Source organism: Pogona vitticeps, chromosome 4, assembly GCF_051106095.1.
Source record: "Pogona vitticeps strain Pit_001003342236 chromosome 4, PviZW2.1, whole genome shotgun sequence".
In the NCBI taxonomy this organism is placed as follows: Eukaryota; Metazoa; Chordata; class Lepidosauria; order Squamata; family Agamidae; genus Pogona; species Pogona vitticeps.
This window is the reverse complement of record NC_135786.1, coordinates 105,786,996-105,804,638: the sequence shown is the minus strand read 5'-3', so window position 1 is coordinate 105,804,638 and position 17,643 is coordinate 105,786,996. Positions and strand designations below refer to the sequence as shown.

General features: G+C 40.2%; 1 non-coding gene and 1 pseudogene across 2 annotated transcripts; one reads left to right on the top strand and one right to left on the bottom strand.

Annotated features, from left to right (window-relative positions):
- Nucleotides 1-1,122: 1,122 nt before the first annotated feature.
- Nucleotides 1,123-16,839, bottom strand: LOC110087737 (zinc finger MYM-type protein 6-like; annotated as a pseudogene). The gene is made up of 2 exons (XR_013545007.1): nucleotides 10,645-16,839; nucleotides 1,123-10,395 (listed from the first exon to the last, which is right to left on the bottom strand). The product of XR_013545007.1 is annotated as a zinc finger MYM-type protein 6-like (transcript).
- Nucleotides 13,122-13,287, top strand: LOC140707109 (U1 spliceosomal RNA). The gene has a single exon (XR_012087095.2). It is a non-coding gene; the product is annotated as a U1 spliceosomal RNA (small nuclear RNA).
- Nucleotides 16,840-17,643: the final 804 nt, after the last annotated feature.

Sequence of the window (17,643 nt, the reverse complement as noted above, 5' to 3'; positions counted from 1 at the left end):
CAATCGAGCCCCAGCTCTGGCCCCGTGTTAGAGCTCTGGCTCCAGCCCCGCAAACCCGCACTCACTCCGGCAGCCAGTCATCAGGGAGGCGAGGAGGTTGACCAAGAAAAGAATAGGGGGAAAAAAGAAGAAGAAAGGAAAGGAAAAAGGAAAGAAAAAACAAATGAAATAGTGAGGAAAATCCAAGAGGCAAGCCGTGCGGTGGAGAGAAGCGCTAGCCACCTGCCTCCGGTGCCATCTTGGGGAAAAAATATATATATATAATCATAATTCAAGGGATATGACAAGCTCTGATTTCTTTCTAGTTAAAAGTAACAAATTGCCATCTCAGAGCAATGCTACTTTCCCCATCCACATTGATTAAATTGTTCAGGAGGAAAAGGCAGACAAAGAATTGGAGATGTACAGGACATTATTATATAAGAGATTTCCCCCTCTTTTTTGAAGCATCAAGTACTGATCATGGCAGCTGCAGGGCAGTAAAGGCAAGTTTAGATGGATAAATGGTCTGATCCTACATGACACTTGGTGTGCTCCTAGTCGCCACTGATGGGTAAAATGTGAAAACAGCTGAGATTTTAGAGGACATGCCTAGTTTTCTGTTAATGCAATGACATGTTGATCTACTATTCCCAATGCCATTCACTAGCAGTGCAACAGCACAAAGGAAGCTACCTCTAAAATAAATCTCTCTCTCTCACACACACACACACACACACAGAGACGGAGAGACATTCCTATAGTGTCTATAGCTTTCATCTATTTTCTATGATACTTGACAGTTTCTGGGCTGAGAAGACTGCATTCTTCTACACAGTGCTTTCAAGGTGAGATTTCTGACAAGATTTCTAAAATGAAATTAAAGAGAATTGTCTTTTTTCCTCAAAAAAGAAATGAGAATGAGAAGAGATGTTTATTGTTAAGAGGACCTCCTTGCTAAACCCAAGTCTCTTCTTAGATGTATTATGTTCAGAGGATGGATCTAATCCTAAATGATTACCTTCATTAATGTGTTAGATTCTGGAATGTCAGAATCTACAAAGAACACTTGAATAACAATTATTCTCCACCACAGAGACTTCATAGAATGTGTAAATTCATCATAGCACATCAAAGGATGAAACATAGGCAGCTAATCAAATAGAGATGAAGCCCATTGGATCTGACACAAGGCATGTAAAGAGAGGGGAAAGTAGAACAAATGAATAAAGAAAAACCTGTGGATAGGTGTTCAGGACCATGGCTTTTTCCTTTTAGAGAACTATATTATTAAAATATGTTTACATATGCCAAAATTTCTTTTTACTATTTTCTGTATTTTCTGTATTAAGAATGAAGTTACTTCACTTCCAGATCATGGGACAAAATGCTAGATATCAAAGAAATATGCCATTTTTTCTTCATTTGCAGAATCTTTCAAGTGAGGCAATTATCACATGTGCTTATATGATTCAATTCTTAATTAAACTTCCATTTTATGAATGTGGGGTGTTGTGCTTCAGTATCTATGACTGCACTGATGAGACCCATGTCAGCCATCAAGGTGACTCCTCCCACAGTTATGGCTGCATGGGCAGAAGCTCTTTGCCTACCGCCCAGACAAGGCAAGCTCAAGAGGCCAGTACGGTGGCCGGAGAGGGGCTTTATTGAGGCTGCTCACTCCGCATGCTGCCTCTTTCAGCACGACCATTGGCTGAAGAGGAGCGGGAATTTTGCAAGGCTTGTGAGGCACTTTCCATTTCAGCTTGAGGCCCAGAGTGTGCTTGGGAAGCCCAGAAATTTGTGCAGCAGTGCAACCCATGGTTTGGAGTCTTGGGGGAAAAGAAGGTCACCAACCCCATAGTGTATTTTTTTAAAAAACAAACCCTACTAGTCTTTAGCCAGCCTGTGGCTGGAGTGAGCCTCTTCCTTTAAAAAAAAAGAGGGGGGAGGAGAGAAAGAAAGGAAGAAGGGTGTAGAGCATACCTGGGGAGCCCTGTGCCAGGCCTATTGTCTTAGTGCCTGGGGTTGGTTTGTTGAGGGCAGCAAAGGGCTTCCTGAAGAATTAAAAATATATATAAACAAATGCTTTAAAAAGAGGAATAGGACTGGGAGAAGAGTGAAAGGAGACTTCAGTATGGGATCTAAGAAAGCTAAAGGGAGCAAAAAAGGGAAGCAACCAGCTAAGTGCAAAGCACCTGCACACAGGCTTCTAACACCTGCCACTAATGAGGAAGATTTGCATGATTATGGGGCTATTCAGATTAAGTTGAGAATGCTGGAAAGGGAGAGGGCACTAGCTAGAATTGAAAATAGCTCTGATAATCTCTTTGTCTTTGGGTGAAAAGTGCTTAGCTGATGAAAAAAGAGTTATCTTCTGGACTCCCCCCCCCCCGGGCTTGGAGTCTCTTTGTAAATGTGATTAAGCACAAGAAAGTGTCCTGCAGATCATCTTGTTTGCTGATGTGGCTCATCAATATTCAGATTGTCCTTTGCTATATATAGTTTGGCATCCTTTTTCCTATTGTCATCACAAGAAGTGACTTTCTTCTTTTTGAAGTGGTGGGTGTTTTGTTGTTGCTGTTTTTGAGGATCAGTATTTCAGCCCCTGCAGCTTTGATTCTTTCCAAATAAAATAAAGTGGATGCAGTCTGCAATTCACTTTAAACGTAAGCAAAGACTGATCTTTTCCATTTATGTGATCTGTTTTAAATCTGGAGATGTTTAAAGGTCTTTTGCTTCTGCATGGGGGGGCGGAGTAAAGAGCTTTACTTTTACAAAAGCAGAACTTGAAAATCCTTTGCCCGAATGTCCCCAAATTTGGCATAAAGTAATAAAATATGCACATTCAAACGCCAACCAATGTCTTAAGTGTTCTCATGGTTTCCAGTTATAAAGCATATGTGAAAAAAATTGAGTTTGTATTTCAAAAGAGAGGCTGAACAGGAACTTCAAGGGAGCCTTAAGGCAGCGGCAGCAGTAGTAGCAGCAGGAGATTACTAAAAGACCTTCAAGCAGTTTTATTTTTTTAAAGGACAAGCAAAACAGAGAAAGAAAGTGAAACTCTGGGAATCTGAAACATCCTCTAAAAAGAATTCTGTCTGTCTGTCTGTCTGTCTGTCTGTCTGTCTGTCTTTCTGTCTGTCTGTCTGTCTGTCTGTCTCTCTCTCTCTCTCTCTCTCTCTCTCTCTCTCAGAACATAGCACAAATTATGGATGTATATGTAATATAAACCTTTGACCAAACTCTGGGAGGCAGTGGAAGACAGGAGGGCCTGGCATGCTCTGGTCCATGGGGTCACGAAAAGTTGGACATGACTTAGCAACTAAACAATAAACAACATATAATATAAATATAATTAAAATCAAATCAAAATTCTAAGATTATATTGTTTTTGGCCAGATGTGGGCTGATTCAGTAATGTTATCTTGGCTTTTTGCTAGATATTCTTTTGTACAAATGGTGGGGCATAAATTGCATGCACGCAAGTACTGCATTGATTGAATTTCTCCATAATCACAGAAAATTTATCTTAAATAGCTCCATTTTACTTGATTTTTCTTTGATCTTCCTACTTTGCTTTGAAGTCTATTAAGTGATTTCTAGATGGTACAGCCAGCGTCTTCTCCTGATGGGACACTTCTTCAGCATTCATCTCTTAGGCATGGTGTTTTGTTTTTTTGTTCTCCATAGCTTTAGCCTAGCCTCTTCTGGTTTAATATTTAAAGCTTGAGGTGTGCGCAGAAAACGTTTCCTCAGTTTTAGCCATTAGCTAGGTGTGTTGGTGTCCATGCAGTGGATAGGTTTGGTATTGTATTACCTTATTTTGTTTATCTTTGCTAGTACCTCTCGACACACTTCTGGAAGGGCAATGTCAGTCAAATAACAGACATAGAAGGCACCTTCCTGAAGAATGGAAAAACATTTTGACTACGCTCTGGTGTCCCCTGTGCAATGGCATGCAGCTAGCCAAATCTTCACTTCCAGAAGCATTGCACTGTAAACTTGTTTTTAAGCAAAATGATCCAATGATCCTTTTTAAGATCACAAATGACAATAATTTACATTAATACAGAGAGCATCCCTTGATCTAAAGAGAAAATCTTAGTTTCACCTTGCCACAAATGGAAATGTGAGTCCTCTCTCTCTCTCTCTCTCTCTCTCTCTCCTTCTTCCTCCAGTCTGAATTTGAAATTAGTGCTTCTAGAGCTGCCTCCTGCTGCACCTCTGTTACTAACTACTAGGATGCAGAACGTGAGGTCACTGGAGAAATAAATCTCTAAACAATACAGACTATGATACAGACACTCCATTATAAGGATGGCAGACCAGTGATGGGTTGGTCGTGTTTCTCTCTGCCATACCAATCTGTTTTTCCTTTTCTCTTCTTCTCTTTCCTTTGTTCTTCATTTATTTTGTTTGTTTATTTTGTTGATTCCTGCCCTGACTCATTCTTTTCGTGTCGCTGCTGTCTGTGGCTGAGGAGGTCGAGAGAAAGGGTGTTTTGTGGCTGGAGCTGGGTCAGACTTGCAGGACAAGGTGGTGGATTGGAGCCAGAGCTCATTTGAGGCTGTCTGCGGAGCTTGAAAGAACAGTGTGCTGGGGACCGAAGGCTGGGAGCCTCTGCTGGGAGTTTCTGTAAGTCCTCAGCGGGTCCTGCCTAGAGGTGAACCAGGGACTCGATGGGGAAGCCTGCAGGGTCCAGTGTGGAGAGTCAGGGAAGACACCGGGAGTCTTGTTGGGTCAGAGGAGTTTCCCAACTTAGTGGAGAGCTGGAGGCTTCATTGGGGAATTTGGAGTGGGGGAGCTGGCACCGGGGTCCCATCATTTGTGGGATCCAGCTAGCTACCCCCTTGCTTGCTGCCATGCAACCAATTCCTTCAGGAACTACCCCTTCTGCCTTTTCTCTTGACAAGACCAGAAGCAGTGTGAACATGTCGGCTGCCCTCTTGGTTCGGAAAACAACAACAGTAGCGCCATTTTATTTACCAGCTCTTTGCTACTGTTGTATCTCCGTGCTCAGCACTGACACAAACCCTAACCTCAACTTGAAAAACTTGAAAAACTGCCTCTCAAGTGTTCTAATAATTCCTGGAACTATAAGATCTACAGGCAGAAAACAATGTAACAGGACTGTGAGCGGGGGGAGGAAATTTTGGGTTTAATTTTCATTTCTTTGCTTTAAGTGTATTGAGTGTGGGGGGAAAATTAGTGTTTAATATTTTGTTCCCTTTTATACATTGTTTATTTGTATTGTTATACACACACACATAGTGATCAGGAATACATTGTTTATTTGTATTGTTATATTATCAGATAGATAGATAGACAGATAGACGGACGGACGGATGGATGGACGGATGGATAGATACACACACATACATAGTGATCATACACACACACACACACACACACACACACACACACACACACACAATGATCAGGAATACAAGAGTGGATGATCTTGGCCTGGGTGACACACAATTACACCTATACTCATGATTGTTGTCTTTTTTATGTTCAGTGGAAGTCCTGCTTTGGCACTCACTCCTTTCACTTTCAATAAAAGTCATTTCAAATCATTGCTGCTTTCTGACAGTAACATGGTGCAAACTGCATATCTTAAATTATTTATGTAGAACACCATAATATAACCCAATCTGTTCTTGTAGCTAGGGCACTTTAGAATTCATGAGTCTGAATTAGAGATGGGAAGGAATTTAAAAAATGGAAATCCATTGTGATTTATAATTTGTCAAGGTTAACAAATCAACAAATACAAGTTTAAGAATATTCTCTGATGAATCAATTTGTCAATTCATTTTCACTTTAAAATGCTATAAATGTGGCCCCCAAGCACCTAGAGACACTAAATTTACAGAGAAGCTTCCTCAGAAAGGATTCTCTTTTTAAATTTTTTTTATTAACTAAAACATAAACATAAAATACACAAATCAAAATACAATTTAACTGTGTTCCCCACCACCGTAGGCAGGACCTCTTGCAATAATCTTCTTCCTCCATCTATATGAGACAGGATTCTACAAGCCCAGCAGATTTGGTGAACATTGGATTCTGGAACCCTTAGTTACATAGTCACTAGGAGGACAAATCCAGGAAAGTTCCACCCAGGTACTGAGAGAATCCTAAATGACAAAGAAGCTTCCTATGTCTTTCTCCAAAAATCCTGTCATGTTTGGGGAAGATTGAATATCAGATATCTGAGTTATTCACCCACAAATTGCCCCCCCTGAAAGTGACAGAGGCAGCTGGCAAAGTTTACCACATGGCCCAGAAGTGGATGGCATTTAGGGAGTTTGATTTGGCCCCATCAAAATGAGAGATCTTTGGCACGGAGGTCATTTGGCTTGCTTCCGACAGGCACACAAAAGCATGTGGCAGTAAGATAGAGCTTGTCTGCAGCAGCATCACATTTGGCAGTGAAGTAGAGTTTGCCCCCAGCAGGCAATGAGGTATTTGGCATTGAGGTAGAGATTATCCACAGCAGTCACTGAGGCATGTAGCACTGAACTAGAGTCTACCCTAGGAGGCACTAAGGCATGTGGCACTGAGGTAGAGTTTGCCTCCAGTGGACACTGAGGCATGTGGCACTGAGGTAGAGTTTGCCTCCAGTGGACACTGAAAGGTGACTCATTACAAGTGTATCAAAACATGTCCCCCAATCACTTGCTTGGAGACACAACTTGAAAATAGTTACTGTGATCTGAATAAAGTATAATATAAAATACAATGGTTGGTGCCCAGTTTATATAAAAATCTGGTTTAATTGGAAACTTTTTAAAGTCCCATAAGTGGAACAAGTGCTTCAAACTGGGTGTTAGATGAAGACCAGCCATTGCCACAGAGACTGAGCAAAAAGGAAAAGAAGCAGCACAAACAGAGGGCTATTACAATGGAAAGAGTAGATCAAGAGGTGTAAGGAGCAGCGGGGGGGGGGCTGTCAATGTAAGACCTCCTTGGAACATTGAAGTTTTAGATTTGTGGAAAGCTGGAGATGCTTCAAACAAGAAGTTAAACTCTTTATTTCCTCATATATATAAGGGGGAGGGAGAACAAATATTGTTAAGTTAAAAATTTTGATGCAGAATTAAAGGGGGAAATATTTTTAAAAATCTATATGTAAAAGAAACAAACCTCTTTTTGCGCATATTTTTGGAAAAATATACATTTTTTTTCTTTCTCCTTTTTTGTGTTTTTAATTTTTTTAACCTTTTTTCTTTAAGCTTTTGTCTTTTCCCCTGTTTTGTTTCTCTATATATAACTTTATAGGTAGTAATTTACTTTGAGTAAATCTATAGAGTTATATATAAGTGGTCATTATGGGGTACAAGGTTAGAGTGCCAGATGCACAAAGCTAGAGTATTAGATTAGGTTATAAGTGGAGAGCAAGTGGAACGGGTGACCAGTTTTAAGTTTCTCGGTGCTATCATCAAGAAGGACATGTCCTGGAGCACTCATATTACAGCAGTGGTTAAGAGGGCCCACCAGAGACTATATTACCTGAGACTTCTCAGGAGACAACAACTGAATAGAAAACTGCTGGTAAACTTCTACTGCTGTATCATAGAGAGTATGTTAACCTATTACTCTGGTATATAGTTTGCTAACTGTACAATGGCAGATAGGAAAATGCTCCAGAGGATTATTATAATGGCCCAGAGGATTATTGGCTTCCCTCTTCAGAAGATCTCTATAATTCTCAATGTCTTAAGAAAGCCCAAAATATTCTCAAAGATCCATTATACTTGGGCCATTCCCTCTTTCAATTGTTATCATCTGGTAGGCAGTATAGGATACTTAAAACAAAGACAAATAAGTTGAAAAACAGTTTCTATCCCAGATCTGCAGCTCTTTTGAATTCCACTGTATAGTGCAATATTGATGCATTGTGTGATGGGAAATTGAATGTGACAGATTTATTTTATTTTATTTATTTTATTTATATCCCGCCTATCTAGTCCCTCAGGACCACTCTAGGCAGCTTACAACAGACATATAACAATATAATTAAAACAATTTTAAATAAGGGGAAAAACGTTAGACAAGATGAGGCAAACACTAGGAGAGAAGAAAAAGGGAAGATCAGGAATTAGCTGAGGGGAAGGCCTGCCGAAACATCAGTGTTTTTAATTGATTTTTGAAAATACCCAGCGAGGGAGCCACGCGAATGTCAGGGGGAAAGTTATTCCAGAGGCGAGGAGCCACCGCCGAGAAGGCCCGATTTCATGTCTTTTCTTTCTGGGCCTCCCTTGGCGTTAGGCTCCTCAGCCTCACCTCCTGACTCGCGCGAGTGACACGGTTAGAACTTGGTGGAAGTAGGTGTTGTGGATGTGGATGTGAATGAGAGGGATGTGTTTCATGCATAATGTGCTATGTTTTTATGTTATGGTTGCTATGTCCTTGTGTTTTTTTATTATTATGTGTACTGGAGATGGTATTTAATTTCATTGTACAGAAGTACAATGACAATAAAGTAAATTATGCTCTGTTTACAAGGGTTAGAGTATTAGAGGCAGAAGAAACTTTTGTAAAGTTTAGCGGGTTTAGACTTGCATAATTAAAGTTAAGTAGATGAAGGGGCTTTGGGGATAGCATTATGGAAAGTTAAGTATAATAAATAGAGGAACAAAGTTTAGTATTATGATAACTAAGGATAACTTGTTTATTATATTTTCCAAATATAATGTATCTTAAGTAGGAAAAGTTTGGATGACAATTTAGTATAAGAAAGAATTAATGCATGGTGGGGCTGTACATAAAAGGAGATAGAAATAAGAGAGCACTAGGTCAATATAGTTTAGAACAGTGGTTCTTAACCTTTTTGAAAGAAACGCCCCCTTGAGCCATTGAGGAAGTTATCATCACCCCCGCCCCACGGCGATGATATTTATTTATTTATTTATTTATTTATTTATTTATTTATTTATTTATTTATTTATTTATTTATTTATTTATTTAAGTCACTTAAATATATATATTCATGCACACTGTAAAAAATCAGAACATACATACATACATACATGCATACAGACATACATACATACACACACACACACACACACACTTTATACGAAAAGCACAACAAAAAATTGAAACCATAAAACCGAGAAACCAAAGTATAATATCAAACTTGAGTGCACGCTAAAAAAGTAAAATACAAAGAGACACACAAAATGCTTTACAGATCACAACAAGAATTCGAAAACAAAGCCAAAAACTCAAACTGCACCGTGAAATCCAAAGCAAGTAAATATAACAATAAGAGCTGGGACAATTATTAATGAAGAAAATGTATGTACACAAAAAGCACACACACAAAAAATCAATGGCTGCCTTGTGCTTGGTGAGCTGATGCCAATTTCTTGACGTCTGGAACCATTTTTGTTAATCTCATTCTTAAATCGCCGCGTTCAGTGATCTTCAACATGTTCCTTGATTTAGAAAGGATCTGTTGGACGGCGCTGAAGCCCCCTCTCCACTAAGTGGAAGGAAAGGCTAAAATAAGCAACTTATCTTTCTCCCACAATATTGAGTAAGTGTTCCTCATTTGCACCCAAAAAGCTTCATAGCCATAACTCTGAAAATGTGATTGGGCTTCACAGTCATATTTCAGATCTGTCAGTGGCTCTTGCAGTTTGGGATGAAGTTGTGCAAAGTCTGCTGTGAAAGGATTTAGCACCCAAGTGGGCACTTTCAGATTTATCAGATCATAGAATCTGGTTTCTATATCTTTTTTTAGTTGCTTCAAGTGGCAGCAAAAAAAATCCAAATCTTCTGCTTGGAGTTGATGTTCATTACCAAGGCTTGGGAACTGATACAGCTCCTGGTGACTCATAGTGCTTGCAGGGAGGTCCAATTTGGAAATAAATGAGCAGATTACTTCTTTGGCCTTAATAAAATTGATTTTATCTCCTTGCAGCTTTATGTTCACTTCATTCAGCTTGTCAAAAACATCAGCGAGCTAAGCTACATCCAGATGTCAAAGTTTAAGAGAACTGCTTAGACTTGGAACAATGGATTCAAGAAATTCAACAACTGTGTCAAAAAGTTCATGGAATCGCCACAGACACTTTCCTTTTGAAAGCCACCTTACTTCAGTGTGCAAAAGGAGACGTTCAAACTCCTCATCATTTTCTTAACAAAGCTTGTGAAAAAGTCGATTGTTCAAGGCTCTTGACTTCATTTTATTTACAGCATTAATGACGTGACATAAGGACTCGTGCAAACGGCCACTCAAATTTTTTGAGACAAGGTGCTGTCTATGAATGACGCTATGGACAGTCATAACTCCCGGTACAACCGATTTTAGATGAGCTTGAAATCCGCGGTATTGTCCAACCATGGATGCAGCTCCATCAGTTGCACATGCCACAACGTTTGTCAAAGGAATGTTTTCTCATTAAGCAAAAAAAGCAAAGCGTGCTGCTTATATACCGCCCCATAGCACTTCAAGCACTCTCTGGGCAGTTTACAAGTTAATTATGCAGGCTACATATTGCCCCCCCAGCAAGCTGGGTACTCATTTTACCGACCTCGGAAGGATAGAAGGCTGAGTCAACCTTGAGCCGCTACCTGGGATTGAACCCCAGGTCGTGAGCACAGTTTTGGCTGCAGTACAGCAGTTTAACCATTGTGCCACGAGGCTCTTAAGAAATTCAACCTTTTTAAATATCAAAAAACCTTTTGTGTCAGTGGCTAAATTTCGAGCAAATAACAGTTCTTCCCCAATCTCTTCATTTCCGTTGATGAAACGGATGTAAGCCAATAACAAGGCTTCATTTTCATGAATTGTTGACTCATCAATCTGCATCATGAATTCTGTACTTTTCAAGGTGTCAATAAGCCTTTCTTCCACATCAGAAGACATTTCATCAATTCTTTTTGATACAGTGTCATTGCTCAAAGGAACTGATTGTGTGACAGTGCTTGCGCTGGGCCCCAACATGGTGACAAAAATCTGTTTTACTGCTGGTAAAATCAGTGTTTCTCCAATAGTGTGGGGTTTGCCACATTTTGCTATCAACAAAGATACTTCATAGGAACAAATGAGCCCCTTGTTGGGGCTGAGTGACGATTTTCCAAATAACTTCTCAACAGTGCTGCAACCCTCAATCTTGGCCTTTAAGGATTGGAAAAATGATACTGGTTTCTCAGCTTTATCCAAATGAATTTTCACCAAATGGTCTTTCAGTTGGGAAGGCTTCATCGCTTCATTTGAAAATGATTTCTCACAAAGAGTACAACACAGAAACTGTATGTTGGAAGGAGATGGAATGAATCCCAATTTTAGGTATTCCGTTCAATATTGGCAACACTTCCTCTTCTCGGCCATATTGAGAGGTCTTCAAAATGAAAGAGGCGATGGCAGCTGCTCTGGATCTGCCTGCTGGATCATAAAGGAGGAATTTTAGATCATAAAGTAGGAATAAAACTGAATGGGTTAGAGGTAAAAAAAATCTTTTATACCCATGGGCAAAACAAAAAACAAGACATGAAAATGAAAAAAGGGTGCTGAAGTTTTTATCCAGTGGAAGTCACTCCACTGATAGACGGCATTGTCCTCTTTCAGAAGAGGGAAGGAGATAGTTTTCAGTGATGCGCCTCCCTCTTGCAGACTACTTCAGATCTGCTGTAAAGTGTGAATTGGGTAACTGAGCTTGGTGTGGTGGCAATGGAGAATGAGGACAGCACAGGAGAAAGAAAATTGGGGTAGGGAAGCAGCCTAATTTCTCCTTCCACCAGCAAGATGATCCTTACTGGACACAAGCCTGTGTATTGCAAAGCTCGAAAAATGCAGCTTGTTAAAAGCTTCACTTTATCTTCCACAAAGTACCTCCAACACTTAAAGGTGCCTAAAGGGTTGCAATTAAAAGCAATATGTCTTCATGGCTTCTGGCCACATCCTGATGAAAACATAGCCAGGACTATGTATTAATGGCCCATTCTAGTTTCACCAAAATACTTCAGCTACAAGTCCTAACAGAATCTTAAGAATCGGAGAATCTTAGAATGTTAGAGTATTTGTTTGAAAGGAAAGGGATATTGATTTTGCTGCTGTCTGAACTCTAAATTCAAGATAGCAACCCACTTGGGTCTCAAAATAATTTTTTTGAAAAGGCAGAGCAAAGTTAGAGAGAAATTCTGTAGATAGTAGACTTTGTATTAAGGAAATAGAGCAGCAAATTAAGGTTGTATATTGCCTTGTAGCAGTTTAAAATTGTTCTCTTTTTTAATTAGCATAAGGTATTAGCATATTATTTATTTATTTATTTATTTATTTATTTATTTATTTATTTATTTATTTATATTTATTTATTTTATGGGGATTAGCATAAGGTATTAGCATATGCTAATACCTGAGCACTAGAGAATTGTGGGAGGAAAACCTAGCTAATGCTTTTGGAGGGAAGATTTCGAGGTTTGCCTACATCAGATTGTCTCTGCCCTTGTAATAGTGATAAAGTTGAATCAGTGGGTCATGTTCTCCTTTTCTGTACTGTACTTGTTATCGGGATCTTTGTATGGAGCTTTTATCACCTATTATCTGTAAATCTTCCGGGAGATCAGAGGAGGATTATGTCCAGCTGTTACTCTCTGACAATACCCCTAATATTACGAGACAAGTGGCCAAATTCTGTGCGGCAGCAATGGTTATTCATAATCAAATGTTTGGTTAGGTGATTTTAGATGGATATGTTTTTAATATAACTCTGTCTGAGCTTTTCTTATATTAAGGATACATGATGTTATTAACTGGAAAGAAGGGGTTGTTTTATCATGTTTTAATGGAATTTTATTACCCTGACTGATTTTACCAAACTATAATTATATGTATCTATTTTATATTGCTTTGGTTTTTCTGGTCTTTGACTGTAATAAAGTATTCGAATCTTCATAAGGTATTAGCATATGCTAATACCTGTGCACTAGAGGATTGTGGGAGGAACACCTAGCCCATGATGGGGGTCCTGCAGAGCACCCCAAAACACTGAGGAGCTCTCTTGGCCTCTGGCAGGACTGGGGCCGTGTAGCCCTCTACTGAGTGGGAGGTGCAGCCAGGGGGTCACTATGCCTTGGGGAGTCAGGGGAAAGAGGGGGTAGGAGTTGCAAGGGCCATTCCAAGTCATACCTTGCAGGGGAAACACCATGTCATAAAAGTGGTTTTCCCAGGGGGAGGTTCATCCATTGTACTTCAGGTGTGCTGCCGATCCCTATGATTTCCCCAAATGTGGGGAACTCAACTGCATAATTTGTGTCAATGGGGGATTGCCCTTGTGATTTTCCTGGTGTTTTTACAATCTCTTTACCCTTTGGTTCCTGGCTGTTTTCACCATCCTCTACCATTTAAATTTGCAGCCATAGCCCCACTGGCAATGCTTTGCAAGATGGTTTTTTCCCCATTGAAACACATTAATTACACAAGACCTACTTTTTTATCCCAAAAAAGTGGGGGAGAAAGTGTATGCTGTTATTTTTCCAGGAGGCAGACCCTGGAAAGACAGCAGCATACACTTTCTCCCCCACTTTATTGGGATAAAAAAGTAGGTCTTATGTAATTAATGTGTGTTCCAATGGGTGGGAACCATCTTGGAAAACAGGATAAAAAAAACCCCGTCTTGCGAGGCAAGGACCGAGGCAAGGACCCAAACATCGTCCAGTGAAAACTGTCCATAGGAACAATCATTTTGCGAAGTGTAACATTGCTCAAAAAAAGTCATTGTCTAGTGAATTCCTCATTTTGCAAGGTAATCGTCTAGCGAGGCACCACTGTACTTGACCACTATTGTGCCACCACCTCATGTCTTGACCCTTGCCCGGCCTGGCTAATCAAAGCAGCCAGGCCTATAACAACAGAATGGGCAACAGCAATAATCAATGGGTCTTTCCTTGAGGGCAGGGTTCCCCTTGCCCTCAAGGAGGCACTCATTAGGCCCATTAGAAAGAAACTAAATTTGGCGGCGGATGATATTGGCAATTACAGGCCCATCACCAATGTTTCTTTCATTAGTAAAGTGGTGCAGAGGGTGGTGGTCGATCAGCTTCAGGCTCACTTGGATGAAACAAATGTCCTGGATCCATTCCAGTTGGGTTTCAGGCCACGTCGTGGTACAGAAACAGCATTGGTCACCTGTATGATGACCTATTGAGGGAGGCCAACAGGGGGAAACTGTCCCTGCTGGTCCTCCTTGATATCTCAGCCACCTTCAATACCATTGACCACGGTATCCTCCTGGGGAGGCTCTCCAAGTTGGGAATTGGTGGCCTGGCGTTTGCCTGGCTCCAATCCTACTTGGAGGACTGTCCTCAGAGAGTACAGCTCGGGGAGAGAGTTTTGGCCCCATGGAGTCTCAATTGTGGGGTTCCGCAGGGCTCGATAATCTCCCCAATGCTGTTTAATATCTATATGAGGCCACTGGGTGGGGCCATCAGGGGATGTGGAGTATTGTGCCATCAGTATGCTCTACATCACCTTTTCTCCAACTACAGTGGATGTCGCTCTGTCCCTTCAGTGCTGCTTGGAGACTGTACTACAATGGATGCAGGAAAATGTGTTGAGGCTGAACCCAGACAAGACGGTGGTACTGAGGGTGGGGTGGTTTGGGAAACTCCCTCTCATTTGGGGGGGTAACTCTCACCGTGAAGAGTGAGGTTCATAGCTTGGGGATACATCTGAAGAGTGAGGTTCATAGCTTGGTGATACGTCTGGACCCGGTGCTCACCATGGAAAACCAGCTGGCGTCAGTAGTTCGATCTGCCTATTTCCATTTTAGGCGGAATTCCCAGCTGTGTCCCTATCTTGATGTTGGAGCACTCACCACTTTAGTGCATGTGCTTGTAATCTTGAGATTAGACCACTGTAATGCACTCTACGTGGGGCTACCTTTGAGACTGATGTGGAAGCTCCAAATGGTACAGAATGTGGTGGCCAGACTTATTAGTGGGGTGAGGAAACACCATCATAACTCTCCCAATCTGGCCACATTGCACTCGCTGCCCATACACTTCCACGTCGATTTCAAAGTTTTGAATAACAATAACAATAACAATAACAATAACAATAACAATAACAATAACAATAACAATAACAATAACAACAACAACAACAACAACAACAACAACAACAACAACAACAACAACAACAATAATAATAATAATAATAATAATAATAATAATAATAATAATAATAATAATAATAATAATAATAATAATAATAATAATAATAATTTGATTTATACCCCGCCTATCTGGGCGACTCGTCCACTCTAGGCAGCTTACAATATAGGATAAAACAATAAAACACGGAAAAGTACATAACCGTTCAATCGTTACAATTATAATAAAATGGAGGGATAATAAAATAAGGGAAAATAAGAAAAAAGATCAGGTATTGACTGGAGGGAAAGCAACCCTACAAGTTAATAAATGCTGCTGACTTCTTAACCTATGGGCTATTTCTCCTTCCCTGAAGTAGGCTGAACTGCCAAAAAAAAAAAAAAAAAAAATCTTCCAGAAGCAGTCAGTTCATCCTGGAAAGTTATCAACTGAGTCTGCTATAATATCTAACTTGGAGAAGAGAAGGGCATTTGGAGTATGGTTACACTCCATAATTAATACTGCTGACCTACTGGTTTATCTTCTTTTTAAAATACTGATAGACATAAGACATAAGACATAAGAAATTTATTTGTCATTGCACTCACAAGTGGGTGCAACGAAATGAGGTGCTCTTCCCCAAGGTAAAACTGGACAACACCACTACAAAAAAAAAAAGTTAAAAATATACACAACACTCACCATACAAATATAAATACCCCGTTTCTCCCAGCAATTAAAATTCCACCAAAAACTTATGACCCCGCATTTAAACTCAATACTGCACTTGGGTAAAAGCTGTTCTTGAATCTGCTTGTCCTTGCTTTCAATACCCTAAATCTCCTTCCCGATGGTAATAATTTAAAGAGATGATGTCCCGGATGAGAGGAGTCTTTCAGTATGTTAGATATCTTCCTCTTACATCTGTTCTTATACAATTCTTCCAAAGAGGGGAGTGAACAGCCAATGATGTTTTGGGCCGTCTTAATCACCCTTTGAATTGCCTTTTTCTCTGCCACTGTGCAGCTCGTGAACCATACACAGAGACAGTAGGATAATATGCTCTCAATCGAACTCCGATAGAAGGTAGTTAACAAACTCTCAGTCAATTGCTGCTTTCTAAGAGTCCTTAGGAAATACAACCGTTGTTGCGCCTTCCTGATTAACACAGCGGTGTTTGCACTCCAAGTCAGGTCATTTGTTATGATGGTCCCAAGAAACTTACATTCAACCACCTGTTCCACACAAACTCCATCTATATACAGTGGCTGAATGTCTGCTCTTTTTTTCCTATAGTCCACTATAAATTCCTTGGTTTTTTGGATGTTAAATAGAAGATTGTTTTTTTTGCACTAGCGGGATAGCTGTAATACCTCATCCCGATACGCAGACTCATCATCCCCGGAAATAAGTCCTACTAGTGTAGTGTCGTCTGCAAATTTGATAATTCTATTACTGGGATGGTTATTGGTGCAATCCGATGAATAAATGGAGAACAGTAGTGGACTAAGGACACAACCTTGTGGAGTGCCAGTGCTGAGTATCTTGTCAGTAGAGATGTAATCATTCAATTTAACCCTTTGTGGACGATTTGTTAAAAAATCCAAAATCCACAGACAGATAGAATCTGGAAAATCTAGATCTTTCAGTTTGACTATTAATCTGTGGGGTATAATGGTATTAAAAGCAGAGCTAAAGTCCGCAAACAGCATTCTTACATAATTCCCTTGTGTTTCCAAGTGGGATAAAGCCATATAATTCTTAGTAATTCTACACAGTACAGTAACATTGTGGGTTACATGAGCAACTTCAAATGTTCACATATCTGTGAACAAAGGAAATCTGTGAATCTCATAGTTTCAAATAAAGTCAGCAACTCTTCTATTGTGCCATTACATTTGTGCCTGCTGATGCTGAGCTGGTCCAAACTTTGACTTTAGCTCTCTCTCAGTTGGCACCAGTCAGCAGCCACCCCATCTGGCTCTAGCAGAGGGAGCAATGGTATTGCACAACTCTTTCTATTGGATGAGGGGAGGGACCAGTGCTCTTCCTGAACTGTTTCCATTCAACATGGTTATCATAAGCAAAAAAACTATGCCTTTTATAAGTGGTGCCTGAGTTTGCTTATTTTCCTCTTTTCTTTCACCGCTCCTCCTCCTCCTCCTGAACAATGCCTTATAGATGGCATGCCTGCAGGCAGAGACAGTCTTGTTATGATGGTTAGATGACTGCTCAGTAAATTTTAGTTGCTTCAGAACAGGAAAGAAAAATAGAAGTCCTCTTCAAACATTCAGAGTGGAATATGAAAAGCTTTCCATGACATGCTAGGCAAACCTCAGTCAGCATCACAATCAACACCAGTCTGTAGGGCAGAAAGCTTGGGATCCTTACTCAAAAAAGCATTATGTCGTCTGTTGTTTTCTGAGATTCTGATTAAAAGCCTAATGAGAATTACAACATGTGGCTAATATGTTACTCTCTCCATTGTTTTCTTACTAAAATGCCCCCACACACAATGTCTCCAAATACTCCCCCAAACAAGCACTTTTT